The sequence below is a fragment of the Sapajus apella genome, unplaced genomic scaffold (assembly GCF_009761245.1).
Source record: "Sapajus apella isolate SASKATOON/1434 unplaced genomic scaffold, GSC_monkey_1.0 scaffold215, whole genome shotgun sequence".
NCBI lineage: Eukaryota > Metazoa > Chordata > Mammalia > Primates > Cebidae > Sapajus > Sapajus apella.
The window spans coordinates 366,825-383,959 of NW_022437155.1; the positions used below are offsets into that span (position 1 = coordinate 366,825).

At 57.5% G+C, this 17,135-nt stretch overlaps 1 protein-coding gene across 5 annotated transcripts in view; it reads right to left on the reverse strand.

Annotated features, from left to right (window-relative positions):
• Nucleotides 1-17,135, reverse strand: part of RAI1 (retinoic acid induced 1) — a 131,401-nt gene that overhangs the window by 25,427 nt on the left and 88,839 nt on the right. For 2 of the 5 annotated variants that reach the window (XM_032270696.1, XM_032270695.1), the window contains exon 1: nucleotides 2,496-3,087. The exons of the other annotated variants lie outside the window; for them this stretch is intronic. The gene's annotated coding sequence lies outside the window, so the exon portion shown is untranslated. Of the gene's footprint in view, nucleotides 1-2,495; nucleotides 3,088-17,135 lie in introns of those variants that run through there. 5 annotated transcript variants of the gene reach the window in all.

Sequence of the window (17,135 nt, forward strand, 5' to 3'; positions counted from 1 at the left end):
GCCCATGGGTCTGCCACCCAAACCGGATAGGAGTCTCCTGCTTGTTCCTACGCCTACACCCTCCTCCTGGCCTACAAGACCAGCTGCTAAGAGCAATGAGCCACGAGAAGACACTTTTTGCAGAACACATTCTAGGTCAAACCTCCCCCTCAATTTGCCGACCGATTAATGGAAGAAGCCCAGAGATGGCCAGTGACTTGTGCAGGACGCCCAGCAGGCTGAGATCCCTCCACAGCTCTGTGCCCTAGAGTGCCTGCCTGTCAAACAGAAGGGGGAACAAGGTCTCCCCCCTGGATACTCCAGCTTCCCCGAGGAGTCATGGAATGTGCCGCTGCCTTCCGCCTTCCCCAGCCTAGGCGGAACCGCCCCTCGCTTCCCTGCCTTCGACACCCCCTCGCTGCAGCCATCCTGACAGCCGGGGAGGCACAGCAGTCCAGCCCCTCCCAGCCCTGGTTCCACCTGGGGGAGCCGGGAATTGGCGCCCCCTCCCTCCCCCCAGTCCCCAGGGGAGGAAGCCGCCTGTCAGGCCGCCACGGCGTGTCAAATCCTCTTGCTGCCTAATTGTGAGACGGCGGCGTTTAAAGAAACGCTTTTCTGGCCGCCTGCCACACCGCAAACTGCTTGGTATAATTTTATTATTAAGGAGAGAGAAAAAGAGGGAGGGGGGTTGGAAGAGAGAGGGAGAGAAAAAAGGGGAGAGAGAGGAGGAAATTGCTTCGTCCAAGTCAGCTGGTGGAGTATTCTGCTCAACGTGAAAGCGGGGCCGGCTTTCCAGTTGGCAAGCTGACTTCGTTAATTGCGCATTCAGTCTCTACTTAGGGTAATTGAAACGAAGCGGGGCCGGCTCTGACAATTAGGGTCTGCGACTAGGCCATTAACCCTTTCCGCCCCCGCCCCCCGCCGACGCCTCCGCACCGCTTCGAGGTGGAGGGGGGTCACCGGGCGTCCCCGCCAGGGCCCCATCCGGGGCGGGGGCGATGAGCCCCACGCGAGGTGCGGAGTGCGGCAGTGGGTGCCGGGCGCGCGCCCCAGCGCGCGCAGGGTTAACGCGGCGCCGGGAGTCCTGCAGCCCGGCTGGGGCCGAGGGGGACGGGGAGCCGCACAGGGTGTGTGGGGGTTGTTGCGGCCTCGCCGCCCCTCTGCAACAGATGTTTCAGCCGTGTAAGACAAAGGCAGAGCGCCTGCTGCTGCCGGAGAAAATCCGCAGGACTCCCTCAGGGGCAGGTAAAATTTCACCTTCTATTTGTGTTCCCCCGCCCGCCCCCGCCTTGTTTCCCGGCCTCTGCGCCAATCCGGAAAGCGCCACCAAAGACGCCGCGCCGCCGCCTCCGCAGCCCAGCCCGCTGACCCCAGCAAGGTCACGGCGACCGCGGGCTCCGCCGGCAGCGCGCCCGCCAGTTCTCCGCCGGCGAAGGGCGCCCCCCCGCGCCCAGTCCCCTCCTGGGGCGGGCCCCGTTCCCCGTCCCCGGTCCCCGGTCCCCGGTTGCAGCAGGCGCCAGGAGAGAGGAAGGGGGCGCTGCACTCGCCGTGAGGCGGAGGCGACCTGGACGCTCCCCGCCTCCCTCCCGCCAGCGCGGGGACCCCGGGGGGCTGCGGGCCCCCCCCAACCCCCATCATTCATCTCCCTGATTCTCTCCGTAGCTGCCCTCGGAAGTCAGCCGAGTGAAGCAGCTGTTCCTTGCACACTCCACTTGACCAAAGATGATGATAAATGAGGCCGGGGACGCGGCGGCGGCGGCGGCAGCGGCGGCGAGGGGCGCGCAGGGCGGGGCTACGGCCCGCAGCCCCCTCCCCGCGCCTCGGGAAGGGCGAGGACGCGAAGGACAAGAGGCCGACAGCAAAATCTAAGGCCCGCGCTGGTCTCCTGGTGCCCTGAGCGGCTCCGACGCTCGGCGGTGTGGAGGAACCTGGCGGAGCGATGCGCCCGGCGCGCCGGGCCAGGCCAAGACCTCTTCCACCAGGCCGCGCCGCAGCCCCGCCCCCGCCCATCCCCCTTCCTCCCCACTCCTTCCCCTTCTCTCCCCCACCCTCTCCACCCCTTCCCCTAATGCTCGGGTCCCCACTGCGTCCTCGCCGCCCCCCCCCCCCGCCCCCGCGGCTCAAACCTATTAACGCTCGTAAATAATGAATAATGGAGCGTTTCCCTCCAGCCGCGCAAGGCTGCGGGCGGGGGGCCTCTGCCAGATGCGCCAGGTCCTGGGGATGTGGCACCCACCGACCGGGTGCAATGGGGGCCAGGGCGCGCGGCCCCACACACGTGCAACCGCGGCGCGCAGGCGGGCACCCCGCCCGGCGGAGGAGGGGGAATCCCGCTCTGCCCTCCCCAACGCCACCTCCCCTGGAGTCCTCTGGCACCGAACGAGGCGAGAGAGCGCGCGCGAGCTTCCCAGCCGGAGAGGGTTATTTTTAACCTGCCCCCCTTTCTATATCTGCCTCTCGGGTTTGCGCGCCCGCCCGCCCGCTCGCTCCACCAGCCGAGGACGCGGGCTCCTCACCTAGCTCGGCGGCTCCGGACTCTGAGCGCCTCCCCCGGCCCGCGGCCCCCGCCCCTGCGCGAGCATCGCGCGGCTAAATCTCAGCCTGGAAAGGACCGATTAGGAGCCGCGTGCCTTTCTGCGAAATATTGGAACCGGGTGGGATGGGGGCGGGGAGCCCGGCGCTGTCGTCCCCTCGCCTCCCTCTCTCCCTCCCACCCCGCGCGCAGAGTGGCTGCGAGAGGCGGCTCCTGCTCTCCCCCCGCTAAAAGGGGGCAGCCGGCCCTGGCCCCTGAGCCCCTCGTTGGTTTTCGGTCTTCCCTCCTCAATGCCCACCCACCCTTCTTCAGTCATTTACGAAGCTGGGGCTTCTAACACGCGGACCTTCCCGCGGCGGTGGCGCCAAGTGGGGCGCTGCCCGCCCCCCATTTCCAGTTCCCTCCCTAAGCCACTCCAAACAAACACACCATTTAAACAGCAGTGGGCTGGCCGAACCAACAACTTTGAGGCAGACCCCACCCGTGCCTGCGACCGCACCAGGGGGCTGGGAAAGTGCCAGGGGTGCGCAGTGGGGACTCCCCGAAGGCCGTTTAGTGCCGCCGTCCTCTGTTTTCAGGCTCACCCTCTCTTAGTTACCCAGAACCCTCCCTCCCAGCCCCTTCCCCTGCGGCCCAGCGCCCCAGGCTAGCAGCTCCGACTACCCTCCGCCCCCAGCCAGGGAATGAGGCCGCAGGAAGTTCAAGTCTGCCCCCATTACCCTGCTCTCCAAAAGGCCACCCATCCAAACCCCAGCCTGTCTTTCCCCACAGAGGTGGGGAGCAGCAGAGGAGCTGGCTGAGCTCAGAGGCCCCCCTGGGGCTTTGACTGGATCCCTCCCTCACTTGACATTTTCCAGCCTGTTTGGTGCCCAATCCTGGAGACCCACAGCATAGGGCCCCCATCACCTCCCTCCTTAAGACTCGCTGCTGCAGCACGGAGAAGGGAAGGCTGGAGGAAGTGGTGGGCCGAGAAGAAAGGAGCGGGGCATTCCAGCCGCCAGGAGCTGCCTAGTTTGGTGATGAGGAAGAACACCGCCTATTTGGGAACCTGAGATGGAGTTCTCTCTGTGGCTTAGCTGGGCTGGAGGAGACAGGCCTCAAGGGCTGGGCCCCTACCCCAAGAGGGCAGCCTCTGGTGGGGGGGTGGAGATTCCTGCAAAGGTAAGAAGCCTGGCAGGTTCTGAGCTGGGAGGGGAAGGGGTGAGGATGCCTCTGGAATACAGCAGTGGACCCAGGAGGCAAGGCTGGCCCAGAAGGGGAGAGACAGGGACAGGGCCTCCTAAGCAGCCTACCACTACAGAGTGGGGGCTCTCAAGGGGCTTCTCCCCGGCCAGCTAGACACTGGGCTTGAGCCTCCCTCAGATCTGGAGGTCTGCTGGAGCCGCTTAACTGCAGCACCCTCAAAGGCTGATGCTCTCTGGCCCCCTCCTGTGCCCAGGGTGCCTCCGATAGATTTTATTTCTCTCAAATTACCCTTCTGGTAGGTAACATCACCTGTCATTTCACAGACATGGAAGCTGAGCTCCAGAGAAAGGAAGGGGCCCTTCCTGGTCTCCCTGTCCTGGGCCCTGTGGGTGGGAACAATCTGGGCATCAGGGAGAGGCCTGTGGGGCTTTTGTGAATACAGGCATCCAGGGGTGCAAGACATGGGCGAGGAGGTCCTGGTTTCCTCTGAAAATTTCAGAAAACTGGTTTTCTTGGCAGAAGGAAAGGGTGGGTGGCCGGGCGAGGTGGTTCACACCTGTAATCCTAGCACTTTGGGAAGCCGAGAGGAGTGGGTCACTTGAGGTCAGGAGTTTGACACCAGCCTGACCAACATGGTGAAACTCTATCTGTACTAAAAATTTAAAAGTTAGCCGGACGAGGTGGTGCACGCCTGTAATCCCAGCTACCCGAGAGGCTGAGGCAGGAGAGTTGCTTAAACCTGGGAGGCGGAGGTTGCAGTGAGGTGAGATCACGCCCCTGCACTCCAGCCTGGGTACAAGAGTGAAACTCTCTCAAAAAAAAAAAAAATAAAAGGGTGGGGAGGGGACTAAAGGGAAGTCCCATGGCCTACGATCACCGATTCCCCGCTACCCACTTGGCCAGGCTACCTATGAAGGATTTCCATGTGGGACTTTGCTTCCTGGGACTGCAGAATTATGATAACGAGGCCTAAGTCCGCATGGCTCTTGTTCAGCTGTAGACCAAATACAAACCCCGTGTGGCCATGTGCCACACTCTTCAACTGTGTGGAGCTGTTGTTATGTTGAAAAAATGAAATTCACCCAGGGCCTAAGAGCTTTGGGCAGTTACATCCCCCTTCCCAAGGACAGACTAACAGCTCCTGTTTTGAAATCAAGGGCTGGGGTCTCAAGACAGGGAACTGTGGGGCCCATGCTGTCCTGGCCTCCCCGGTGGCCCTGCTGCCCTCATGCCAGGAAGGGAGCTTCCATTTCCTGCGGGCCTTGGATGGCTGGCCCACGGCCCCCAGCTCTCCCTGGGTGGGGGTGGATCCTGGCCAGCCCCCGAGACACGCAGCCTGCTAACCAGAAGCACCGACCTTCAGGGAGAGCCAGCCACCAGCCAGCCGCTGCTCCAGAGGCAGGCCTGGGGCCGCCTGGGAGGCTTTCCTCAGGATGGAAAATATTTTTGCCTTTGGTTTTCGGCTGCTGTGTTGTCTTGTGTCTGAATGGACAATTGGCTGACTTTTCTCTCTCTTCCGAACAGCCATGAAATGCGAACACGTTTAAGAGTAAAAACCAGGTGAGGACAACTGTCTGGGCCTGGGGTCCGGCTGTTTTGATCAAAACTCTTGTTTTTCTCCCAGGATGAAAAGAATACTTTCTGCGGTTCAGAATACTCTGTGTGCTGGCCCCTCCTCCCAGGCCCCGCCCCAGCCCCCTCAGGCCTCACCTCCAGCTGCTCCAGACCCTTCCAGAACTCCCTCCCTCTTGGCTTCCAGGCACTCAGCATCTGGGGGAGAGAGCCTCTTCCAGCTGTACATAGCTTGCTTGGCCTGACCCCAGAACTGCTGTGTTCTGGAAAGTTATAGGAGAATCCCTCTTGGCTGGCTCTCCATGGAGAATCGCAGGCCTCTGCTCCGGAAAGGGAGGTTCTTGAGAGGTCACATTCACTATGGCCAAGCCAACCAACTGTGAGGACTCACAGGGGCTGGGGCTGACTGGAGGGTGAGAGGAGCCACCATCTGCCCCATGCCCACCGTGACTGTAAATGGCTGGACTCTGGTGCTGGGGACAGCTCTGGATTCAAATCCCAGCTCCTGCATATCTATATGCTGGGTGACCTTGGGCAATTTACTTACCCTCTCTGTGCTTCGTGTGCCCAAGCTGCAAGATTCTCTGAACAGTAAACTTCGAGGGCTGCCGTGACACTAAGTGCCGTGACACTAAGTGGGATAACGTGCTTGGTGGCTGGCAGAGGCTCCATGAAGGGTAGCAACTTCCAGGGCCACCAGTTCACGGGGAGCCAGGTCAAGTCTTGTACTTTTTGTGCCTCCCAGGGAGCTATGTGTGTCTGCGACAGAGCTGGGGAGGACATTCTGGGGCTGAGGGTGGAGGTCTGCCCACAGAGCAGCGGCCTGTACCCCCAGGCAGGGAGGGTATCGTCCTGGCTGAGCCTCAGTGTGCCTCAAACATTAACGTGTACATCTTGGTGAGATGCAGATTCTGACGCAGCGGGTCGCGTGGGCCTGGGGTTCTGCAGTTGTAAGGGACTCCCAGGTAAGGCCAGTGTGGCAGGTCTGTGACTGCAGCTGGTGTGGCAAGATCTCAGCTCTGGAAGACTCTGGGTTCTGCTGAGGCTGGGCTCAGAGAAAGAATACAAGTTCTGTCCTGTCCAAGGAGGGCCCTCCAGGACTTCAGGACAAGGCTCTGACTCGGTGTCCCCAAGCCCTCCATCTCAGACCTCGGGCCCTGCAGTGGCCTGAGCAATCCTCCAGACTCTCCATTCAGCACTTGTTCCTGGCAGCAATGCATGGATACAGAGCAGTTTCATGCTGCTGAGCTGGCAATCACTTCAAGGCCTCTCTGGGCCTCAGTTTCCCCACTGGCACAGTGGGAAGCTGGGATAAGCTAATCCCACCCTTTCCCCTTGGTAATTCCCCACATTGCTCTTCCCTTCCCAAAACACAGGTCTGAGGCCTGAGCATCCATCCTAGGGGCTGGGCCCCCATCAGTCGTGGGGTACAAGACTCATGCAGATTCAAGAACAGCCACTTCTCACCTGGTACTGTGATGTTCCAGGCACTGTCCTAGGTATTTGCATCCACAAATTCCTCACCACAATTCAATCACCACTATTTTACAGACAAGGAAACTGAGGCCCACAGGGGTGAAGCCTATTGCCTGAGGTCATGCTGTTGCTCACAGGTGCAGGTTTGGACTCAGGCCCCCACACATGGCCAGGCCCGTGAGTATTTGTAAGGGAAGCAGCTGTTTGGTTTTCTTGGCACAGAGCATCTGCCTGGCTGGTGAGTGCATGGGGAAAGAGGTGCCCCATCTAGTTGGGGATGAGAGGGTAAACCGGTACCACCTCTTTGGAGAACTTTCTGGCAGTATGGACCCAAATGCAAATTACATGTGCCCTCTGACCTGGGCCCAGAGTCATCTGCACAAGGCTATCACTTGCAGTGTCCTTTGCAGCAGCAAAACACTGGAGATCCCCTAACTGTCCATCCAAGCGGGATGAGGGAGCTACATCTGGGAGGTTCTACCAGCTGAGTACCAAGGAGAGTGTGGAAGCACCACATAATCAGAGCAAGCTTCAAGTTGGTGACAAAAAGTGCAGTGCACAAAATGTGTACAGGGCCGGGACAGTGGCGCATGCCTGCAGTGCCAGCACTTTGGGAGGCTGAGGCAGGAGGATCGCTTGAGCACCGGAGTTTGAGACCAACCCGGGTAACATGGGAAGATCCCATCTCTACCAGAAAAAAAATAAATTAGGCAGGTGAGTGGTGCTTGCCTGTGCTCCCAGCTACTTGGGAAGCTGAGGTAGGAGGATTGCTTGAGCCCAGGAAGTCGGGCCGCAGTGAGCTGTGACTGCATCACTGCCTAGCCTGGGTGACAAAGCAAGACCCTCTCTGAAAAAAAACCCAAAAAAATTGTGTGAGCCGGGCACGGTGGTGCATGCCTGTAATCCCTGCACCTTGGGAGGCTGAGGTGGGATGATCACTTGAGGCCAGGATGGCCAACATGGTGAAACTCCATCTGCACTAAAATTACAAAAATTAGCCAGGCATTGGTGACACACACCTGTAATCCCAGCTGCTCGGGAGGCTTGAGGCACAAGAATCGCTCAAACTCGGGAGGTGGAAGCTGCAGTGAGCTGAGATGGCGCCACTGCACTCCAGCCTGGGTGACAGAGTAAGACTGTCTCCAAAAAAAAATGTACGAAACATTTGTATAAAAAAGGAAGTTGTATTTGATTTTTTCTACCATGAGCATATGACAGCTCCTAAAAGATTTAACAACTTACGCCAGGCGCGGTGGCTCACGCCTGTAATCCCAGCACTTTGGGAGGCCGAGGCGGGTGGATCACGAGGTCAAGAGATCGAGACCATCCTGGTCAACATGGTGAAACCCCGTCTCTACTAAAAATACAAAAAATTAGCTGGGCATGGTGGTGCGTGCCTGTAATCCCAGCTACTCAGGAGGCTGAGGCAGGAGAATTGCCTGAACCCAGGAGATGGAGGTTGCGGTGAGCCGAGATCGCACCATTGCACTCCAGCCTGGGTAACAAGAGTGAAACTCCGTCTCAAAAAAAAAAAAGATTTAACAACTTATATGAATAAATATCTGCCTTTTGGGCTAAGCAAGGTGACTAAAGAAAGAGCCTGGTTTCAGGCTCAAATCTGGCACTGCTGCTTTCCAGCTGTTTGACTCTTGGCTGGTGGGTTGACCCCAGATTCCTCCTCAGTAGGATGGGACAAGCCCCAGCTCCCCAGAGGAGTGAGCTCCCCAGAGGAGTCAGCAACCCTGCTTCCTGCAATGCGCAAGATAAGGATCAGCCTCCCATTTTATGGATGAGGAAACAGCCCCCAAGCGGGGAAGGAGAACCAAACCTGAATCCCTGTATAGGCCATGTCCTCGGTGGGTACACAGCTTTGGGGGACACAGCAGCCTGGACTGGCTCAAGCGCTAAGCTGTGTGTGGACCTGCTGCTGCCAGCTCCAGGCATGGCTGACCCTTCAACACGGTCTACTTACACATGGATTTTTTTCTGAGACTCAATGAAAATTAGAAGTGATTAGCAGACCCAGCATCAGAATAACTGAGGCAAGATCCCAGCATGGTTTTTTCAAAAGGTTACCTAGAGTATGCCTGCCTCTCCTGCCTCCCCCTCCACCCCCGCCGACGATAAGACCCCCCACTTCTTTTTTTTTTTGAGACAGAGTTTCACTCATGTTACCCAGGCTGGAGTGCAATGGCGCGATCTCGGCTCACCGCAACCTCCGCCTCCTGGGTTCAGGCAATTCTCCTGCCTCAGCCTCCTGAGTCGCTGGGATTACAGGCACGTACCACCATGCCCAGCTAATTTTTTGTATTTTTAGTAGAGACGGGGTTTCACCATGTTGACTAGGATGGTCTCGATCTCTTGACCTCGTGATCCACCCGCCTCGGCCTCCCAAAGTGCTGGGATTACAGGCTTGAGCCACCGCGCCCGGCCAAGACCCCCCACTTCTTGCTCCCGGCCCCCCTTCTTGCTCCCGGCCCCAGTCTACTCAAAGTGAAGGCAGCGGGGAGGACGACCTTCATATGATCCACTTCTACTTCCTGACCAGTAAATAAATTAGATTATCTCCTCCTCATGATTTTCTTAACATTTTCTTTTCTCTAGCTTACTGTATTGTAAGACTACAGTAAATAATACATATAACATGCAAAGTGTATGTTTACAAAATGTGTGTTAATCAACTGCTATTGGTCAGGCTTCTGGTCAACAGTAGCTTTTAATAGTTAAGTTTTAGGGGAGTCAGTCAGAAGTTACACACGAGGCCAGGCGTGGTGGCTCACACCTATAATCTCAGCACTTTGGGAGGCCCAGGTGGGCAGAATGCTTGAGCCCAGGAGTTTGTGACTAGCCTGGGCAACATGATGAGACCCCATCTCTACAAAAAAATACAAAAATTAGCGGGGCATGGTGACACGTGCCTGTAGTCTCAGCAACTTGGGAGGCTGAGGTGGGAGGATCACCTGAGCCCAGGAGGCTGAGGCTGTAGTGAGCGGAAATTGTGCCACTGCACTCCACCCCAGGCAACAGAGCAAGACCCTGTCTCGCAAGAAAAAAAAAAGGGTTAGACATAAATTTTCAGTGTGGGGGTCAGGAATCCCTAACCCCACATTGTTCAAGACCTGCTGTACCCAAGGCACTCCTGGTCTCCTGTGTTACAATGCTCTCATTCTATTTCTGTATTCTTCCCCACTGGCACAGTGGGAAGCAATATGCTTTCCTTCAATCATCTGAACAAATCAACACGTTATAAAATTAAAAAACAGAAGCTGGGGGGGGCTCTTCTTGGCCCCAAGACTCTGCCCTGAAGGCCTGACTGGTAGGGAGGTTCCCTGTCCAGCTCCACATCCCCACCTGGACACTGCCTCGCTGTAGGGCCTTGGACAGACAACTCAAGATCCCTGTGCCTCAGTTTCCTTATCTGCAAACAGGCAGAAGAGTATGCACCTCACACAATAGTGCGCAGATACCAAGAGACAATGTACATGCTGCTGCCAGACCAATGCTGGGCAGAGGAGGGCGCAATTCAGTTAGCTGTTACTTTTAAAAGATACATGTTTATATAATTTTTTGTAACAGCGAAAGTTCAGGAAAATCCCTGACTGGTCCTTGCTGGCTGTGGAGGTGGGGCCAGGAAGGCAGGAGCTCCTTGAAGTGACAGAAACCTGGCTCCAGCCCACAGCCTCAGGAGCAGCTGGTCACTGCCCGGGTGGGTGGACACGCTGTCCTGGCACAGGGCCTGGCAGGGCAGTGGCCAGAGCGGGGTCCGGCTGTCTGTGTTCCCTGGCTGGCACGTTGGGTGGGACAGACTCGGCTGACTGGCCGGAGGCCCCTGCGGCCCCAGGCCCCTGGAAGGAAGGTTCAGAAAGGCCCCTGTGTTCCGGCCTGGTCCAGAGCTGGCTTTTTTCAGACTAGGGCCCCAGGAGTCTTTGGAAAGAACACCGAGGACCTGATACCTGCTGCTGACTTGCTGTGTGACCTCAGGTGAGTCACTCCACCTCGCTGAGCTTCCGCTTCTTCACCCATAAAACAGGGAGAGTGATTAAACGCCCAGCTTGCAGGGTTGAGCAAAGAAGCCATGAGCAAACAAACAGAGAAAGGCTTCGTCATTAGCATCCTTGGGGCTCATTCCCACACAGAACAGACATGTCCTGGGCCCTGTTCTGTGACGTCGAAACCTTTTAACTCATAGAGGAGGCAGCAGAGGCGCTTATCCAAAGTCACACAGCTTGTAAGTGGCAGAAGCACTATGGTGGGTAAGTAATTGTTTATCTGATGTAATTTTAAATTATAGATTATATAGGCTTTTAAATAAATTACATATAAATATACAAATTATAAATAATGTAGACGACTGGGCACAGTGGCTCACGCCTGTAATCCCAGTACTTTGGGAGGCCTAGGTGGGTGCATCATGAGGTCAGGAGTTTGAGACCAGCCTGGCCAATATAATGAAACCCCATCTCTACCAAAAATATAAAAAATTAGGCCAGGCAGGGCTGGGCGTGGTGGCTCATACCTGTAATCCAAGCACTTTGGAGACCAAGGCGGGCAGATCAACTGAGGTTGGGAGTTCAAGACCAGCCTGACCAACATGGTGAAACCCTATCTTTAAAAAAAAAAAGAAGGGGAAAAAAAAATTAGGCCGGGCATGGTGGCTCACGTCTGTAATCCCAGCACTTTGGGAGGCCAAGGCGGGCGGATCATGAGGTCAGGAGATTGAGACCATCCTGGCCAACATGGTGAAACCCCATCTCTATTAAAATATGAAACAAACAATTAGCCGGGCATAGTGACACGCACCTGTAGTCCCAGCTACTCAGAAGGCTGAGGCTGGGGATTCACTTGAACCCAGGAGGTGGAGGTTGCAGTGAGCTAAGATCATGCCACTGCACTCCAGCCTGGGCAACAACAGAGCAGGACTTTGTCTCAAAAAAAAATGATAATAATACAGACATTATTATTATGTGATTATTAATGACGTGCCTGTTATGGCTACGGGGTCTGGCATAACATTTGGAAATGTCACACTCAGTTTCCAGGGTGGCTCTGGTGGGGGGAGGACGGCCTAGGAGGGAGCACGGGCCAGTGCGGCCCCTGTGGCAGGGACCACAGCAGGAGCTGCTCTCTCAGGCTTTGAGCTTCTAAGCCCCATATTTCCTGGTGCCCTCTCTGTGCTGGGCATCAGGAGAGGTGCCATCTCCCTGTCATATTGCTTTTGTTTCTCCCCGCCCCTCCCCCGTCTCATTGTTTTAATCCCCAGAGAAACCGCAAGGAACATGAACACACCAGCAGCCCCATTTTACAGATGTGCAATTAAGGCATGGGAGGCAAAGGGAATTCCTGGTGAGCAGCAACATTTGGACTTGAACTCTACTGGTCTGGCTCCCAGTCTGATACCTGGTCAAGGATTCTGGGAGCAAGCGGATATGGAGGTGGGCACTGGTGTCCCCCCAAAGAAGGGGGCCCTTGGGCTGCAGGGTCGCCAGGCAAACTTGTTCTGTCCCATGCACGATCTGTGGAGCGTCTGACCTGCTGTCTGCTGAAGCCTCCACCTTCTCTCCAGCTCACCCTGAGCCTCCCCATTGGACACAGGAGCTGAGCTGACCATTTTACAGACAGAGAAATTGAGGCCCATGGAAAGCCAAAGGCTTAGAACTCCATTTCTCCATTTTCTGGTGCCTCTGGGATCACCTCCTAGACATTCTGGCCTCTCCACCTACCCTCACAACAGTCCAGTCACCTATTATTACCCATACACCCACTCACCCAGTCACCCATCCCATCTCCACCCACCCACCCAGCCACCTGTCCATCCATCAGTCTATCCATGCACACACACCCATCCACCCACCTGTCCATCCATCAGTCTATCCATGCACACACACCCACCCATCCACCTGTCCATCCATCAGTCTATCCATGCACACACACCCACCCACCTGTCCATCAGTCTATCCATGCACACACACCCCTCCACCTGTCCATCCATCAGTCTATCCATGCACACACACCCATCCATCCACCTGTCCATTCACTCACTCACCTGTATCTCTCACAACCACCCACCCACCCATCCATCCACTCACCAACCTATCCTCTTTCTACCCATGCCTCCATGTACACACCCATCTATCCATCTCAGAAGCACTTACTAAGTGCCTACTGTATGCCACACACGTGCTAGAGACAGAGCAGCCAGAGACAGCCGTGGACTCCGAGCCTGGTGGAGAAGGCAAGTGCCAGCACATGGGCGAGCGCCCTAAGTCATCCCTGGGTGGGAACAGGAGGGCAGAGGTGCTTCCCAGGGCACCTCACTGGAGACCTAGGGGATGTGCCGGAGTTAGCAAAGGAAACAGGGAAAGCTTGGAAGGCAGGAGAGAGTGGGAGATGGCAGTGAGAATGTGAGCTGGCTCTCGAGTGGAAGTGAGAGGCACGAGATGAGAGATGGGCGGGGTCCACCTGGTGTGGGGCCCTCTGGGCTACAGCGAAGAGCACAGACGTTGTGGTGAGGGCCACGGGGAGCCCCAGAGGGTGAGCAAGAGTGAGCATCGCACACGGGTGTTGGGCAGCCTGCAGTGGCTGCAGCGAGGCAGGATGGATTGGTAACGGGGGTGAGAGGGGAGTCCAGGAGGCCAGTGAGCAGGAAGCTGGGACTGTCCCCCAGAGAGCAATGATGGGGCCAGATCAAAGTGGTGGCAGAGGGCTGGAAAGGCAGGGTGAGATTCTAGAAATGTCAGGAACAGAGCATTGGCAGGACTCAATAGCCAATTCCAGATACTGGTGGGGAAGAAGGGATTTCTCCAAAGTCCATGCTCCTAACCACCAGTTAACACTCCCTTCCTTCTAGACTGGAGAAGATGCCTCACCCAACCTCCTGTACATATCACTGACGCTTGAGTCTGGCTTACACTTCCTAGTGTCCCAGAGCCTGGCAGGGTCAATACCCTTAGGTGACAGATTGCATGTCTAAGGTGCAGAAGGGACAAGCGGACACACGGCATAGTGACTCAGCCACGTACCACCTTCGTCTCTGGCACATACCTGCGCCAGCCTGTTCTTTCCCCTAGGCTCACTGCAGGCGGGGGGTGGCGGGGACAGAAAGTGTGACGTTCCAGGCCTATACGGTGGTGGCCTCCCTCTGGCAGTGCCTCCTTGGCATCACTGTCTGGGTATCAGTGGGAGTACTGGCTCCCAGCACAGGGATAAAAGGCGGGTGCTGGGGGCTTGGAAGGGAGGGAGATTCCCATGGGAAAGGGATGACTCTGCATACCAGCCCCCGGCAGGCCGGCTTTGATGGTGGATCAACCCCAGCAGCTCCTCGGGCACCTGCCCCTTGCTGGGAAACAAAGGCAGTCGACGTGGCCGTGGCTGTGCGCACACATGAGCAGGGAGCCCCCAGCAGCGCCTGCGTTTCTGCCGTAGCTCTGTCTCTATTCCTGTCTCCTCCTCTTTGGACAAACAGCCCCCTCATGGACTGGATGGACCCAGGTTGAGACACCCTCTGTCCCCACAGCCTCCAGAGCCCCTTGGTCACTTCCCCTCCTACCCTCAGAGCCACTGCTAAAGGATTTTGTCTCCCAAACAAACTGCATTTAGAGATCACCCACTTGTTCCCTCTCATGGGAATGATCAGCTGAGTGGGCCTTTCATGGACATGCTCAGGCAGGGGCTGGTGGGCCACATTTGTTGAATGAATGAGTCAGTGAATTTGGTGGATGGATGGAATTCCAGCCCCAAGCAAAGCCATTGCTATTTTTGTTAGCCTAAGCAAAATATGATTTCCCTAAGGCTTTTTGTTGAGACAGAATCTTGCTCTGTTGTCCAGGCTGGAGTATAGTGATCTTGGCTCACTGCAATCTCTGCCTCCCGGGTTCAAGTGATTCTCCTGCCTCATCCCCCCCGAGTAGCTGGGATTACAGGCACGCACCATCACGCCCAGCTAATTTTTGTATTTTTAGTAGAGACGGGGTTTCACCATGTAGGCCAGGATGGTCTTGATCTCTTGACCTTGTGATCCGCTCGCCGTGGCCTCCCAAAGTGCTGGGATTACAGGCGTGAGCCACTGCGCCCGGCCCCCTAAGGCTTTTAAAAACATGATGGGTAGCTCCCAGGGCCCCTAGGGTCTCCTTTGTGGCCTTTCTTCATGACACCTGGGCCGGGAAACTCAGGGGCATGGCCCTGCCATGGCCAAACAATGGGGTGTCCCTGGACCCCGGGCTCCTGTCTCCCTAACCATTACCATCCCAGGGTGTCTAAAGCTCCCCCTGAAGCCCCCTTTCCTGAGCCCTGCCCTCCCTTGGGCTCCCAGAGACCCGCAGGGCTTCCCCCGACCTGTGAGTATCCCAGGCCCTGGGTCCTCAGGAGCCTCCTTAGTGAGGGCCAGAGGACACGGCAGAGGGAGGGCGCGTGGAGGCCGCCCAGCAGCTTTGCAGCCGGGGAGCGCAGGGCGTTTGTCATCTGCTGAGGACAGTGGGGATGGTTTAAGGTGAAATTTAAGCCCATTAGTGCTTGGCTAATGACGGCAGCGGCAAAGGGGAAAATGAAGATGGCAGGGTGTGTGAGTCCCCATAAATTGCCGGGGCTGGCGCCGCCTGCGTCCTTGGGCCTGGCTCCCCAGCCCCTCCACTAGCCTGGGCCAAGTCGCTATCCACCCCCACCCACCCCCGTGGACCCCCCTGGTCACTGGCAGGCCCTGGCCCCTGACCTGGCCAGGCCTCGCAGGCAGGGCCCCCAAGGTCAGTGTGCGGCTGGGGCCTCAGCCGGGGCGTGAGAAAGGAATTGGCAGGGGAGCCCAAGCATGGCAGAGGCAGTATCTTCTTAATCTCTCTCCTTTTATAACTTCTGTCTTTTTTATGCACACGCAAGGACCCCAGCTCAGCCGCCAGCATCTCTTCCCCAGGCCGAGCTGTCTCCCTGCAGCTAACGCCTGACAGCTCTGTTTATGTCTCCCCATAATTCTCTGGTTTTATGTTTTTTTTTCGGGGCCATTAAGCTCCCAGCCACAGGCGTCTTCCCCTGCCCCCGCCTGCCTTTGTCCTTGAGGCTCAGCCGCCCCACCACCCTTTGGGAGAGGGGCTGTCTCCCCACCCCGCAGGTAGACAAGGACCCTGCACCCCAGCCGGAGGCCTCGCTCAGGACGGCTGCAGTGGAGACTTCTGGTCCCAGGCCCTCCTGACAGCAATCCCTCATCCTCCTGCCCCTCCCATCACAGGCCTTGTACCCCAGTTCCAAGGGAGACCCCGCCCAGGGTCCTGTAGGGCCCAGTAAAGCCCTCTCGCCCTGGATGGGGACCCCTCTGCTCACCCACCCTGCCATCCTCCCGTGTCGCTGCTCCTCGGTCCCATCCTCTGGTCTCTCTTCCTGGGTGACCATACCTCCTCCCAGAGCCACCTCCTGAGGGCAGAAGCCCCATTTCCCTCCACCTCACCCGCCTCTGCAGCTCCAGTGCATCCACAATGTCCCTAGGCCTCCTTGCCCCACAGGCCTTGCCTTCTGCCCCAGTCCTTCTGTAAGGCCTCTCTGAGGAGGCCCCCGGGTCCTGGGGACCCCCTGCCTGAAGTGTGCCCATCTGACCCCTTCCCCATCCTCACTGCCACAGCCCTCGGTCTGGCGGCTTCACCACCCACCAGAAACTCCCTGACCACCTGCCAGCAGCGTCTCCTGGTCCCAGCCTCTGCCCTGTGTGGCCCATCACAAGCTTGTCATGTCACTCCCTCACTATGAAGCCTTCAATGGCTCCCCATTACTTTCTGATCCTCCAGCCCTGACCTCACATGCTGCTCAGGCCTCTGGAGCCCCTGTACCTCGGGGGAGCTGGCTCCCAGCCCTACACGCTGCAGTCTGAGATCCAACCCGAGCTGTCCCAAGGAGGCCCGCACAGAAGGCTTAAAAGGTACATCCTCTTGCCTCCCTCTCCTTTCAGGGGGACCCCCATCCACCCACTTCTACGCTGGGGCCCAGCACCTCCAGCCCTGAGGGAGGGCTCCCCTCAGATCCCCTGGCTCCTCCGTGGGGACCGTGCCGGCATCTTTTTCCTCCTTCATGAAGACACGGGCAGGTGAGTCATTTCTTCTTTAATTTCCTTTCTGCGGCGTGGCCTGTTAGCCAGAGGCCCACACACCGAGTCCTGGGGGCCCCTTCCCCACACATGCAGGTGGCTCCGATTCCACCTCGTCTGTGGGCGCTGCTCTTGCTCCTGGCCACCCTTTGCCATGGCCTAGTCTGCCCCCCAAACTGCCTGGCACTGTCCCCCCTGCCTTCTGGATACCAGGTGATCTGGGCCTTGCTCCTCTCTGTCATGACGGGGTGCCGGGGGGCATCCAGGCCTGCCTCCTCTAACAGGGCCCTGCCCACCCTGCCACAGAATGCAGGGGAAGAAGCCCCGAGACCA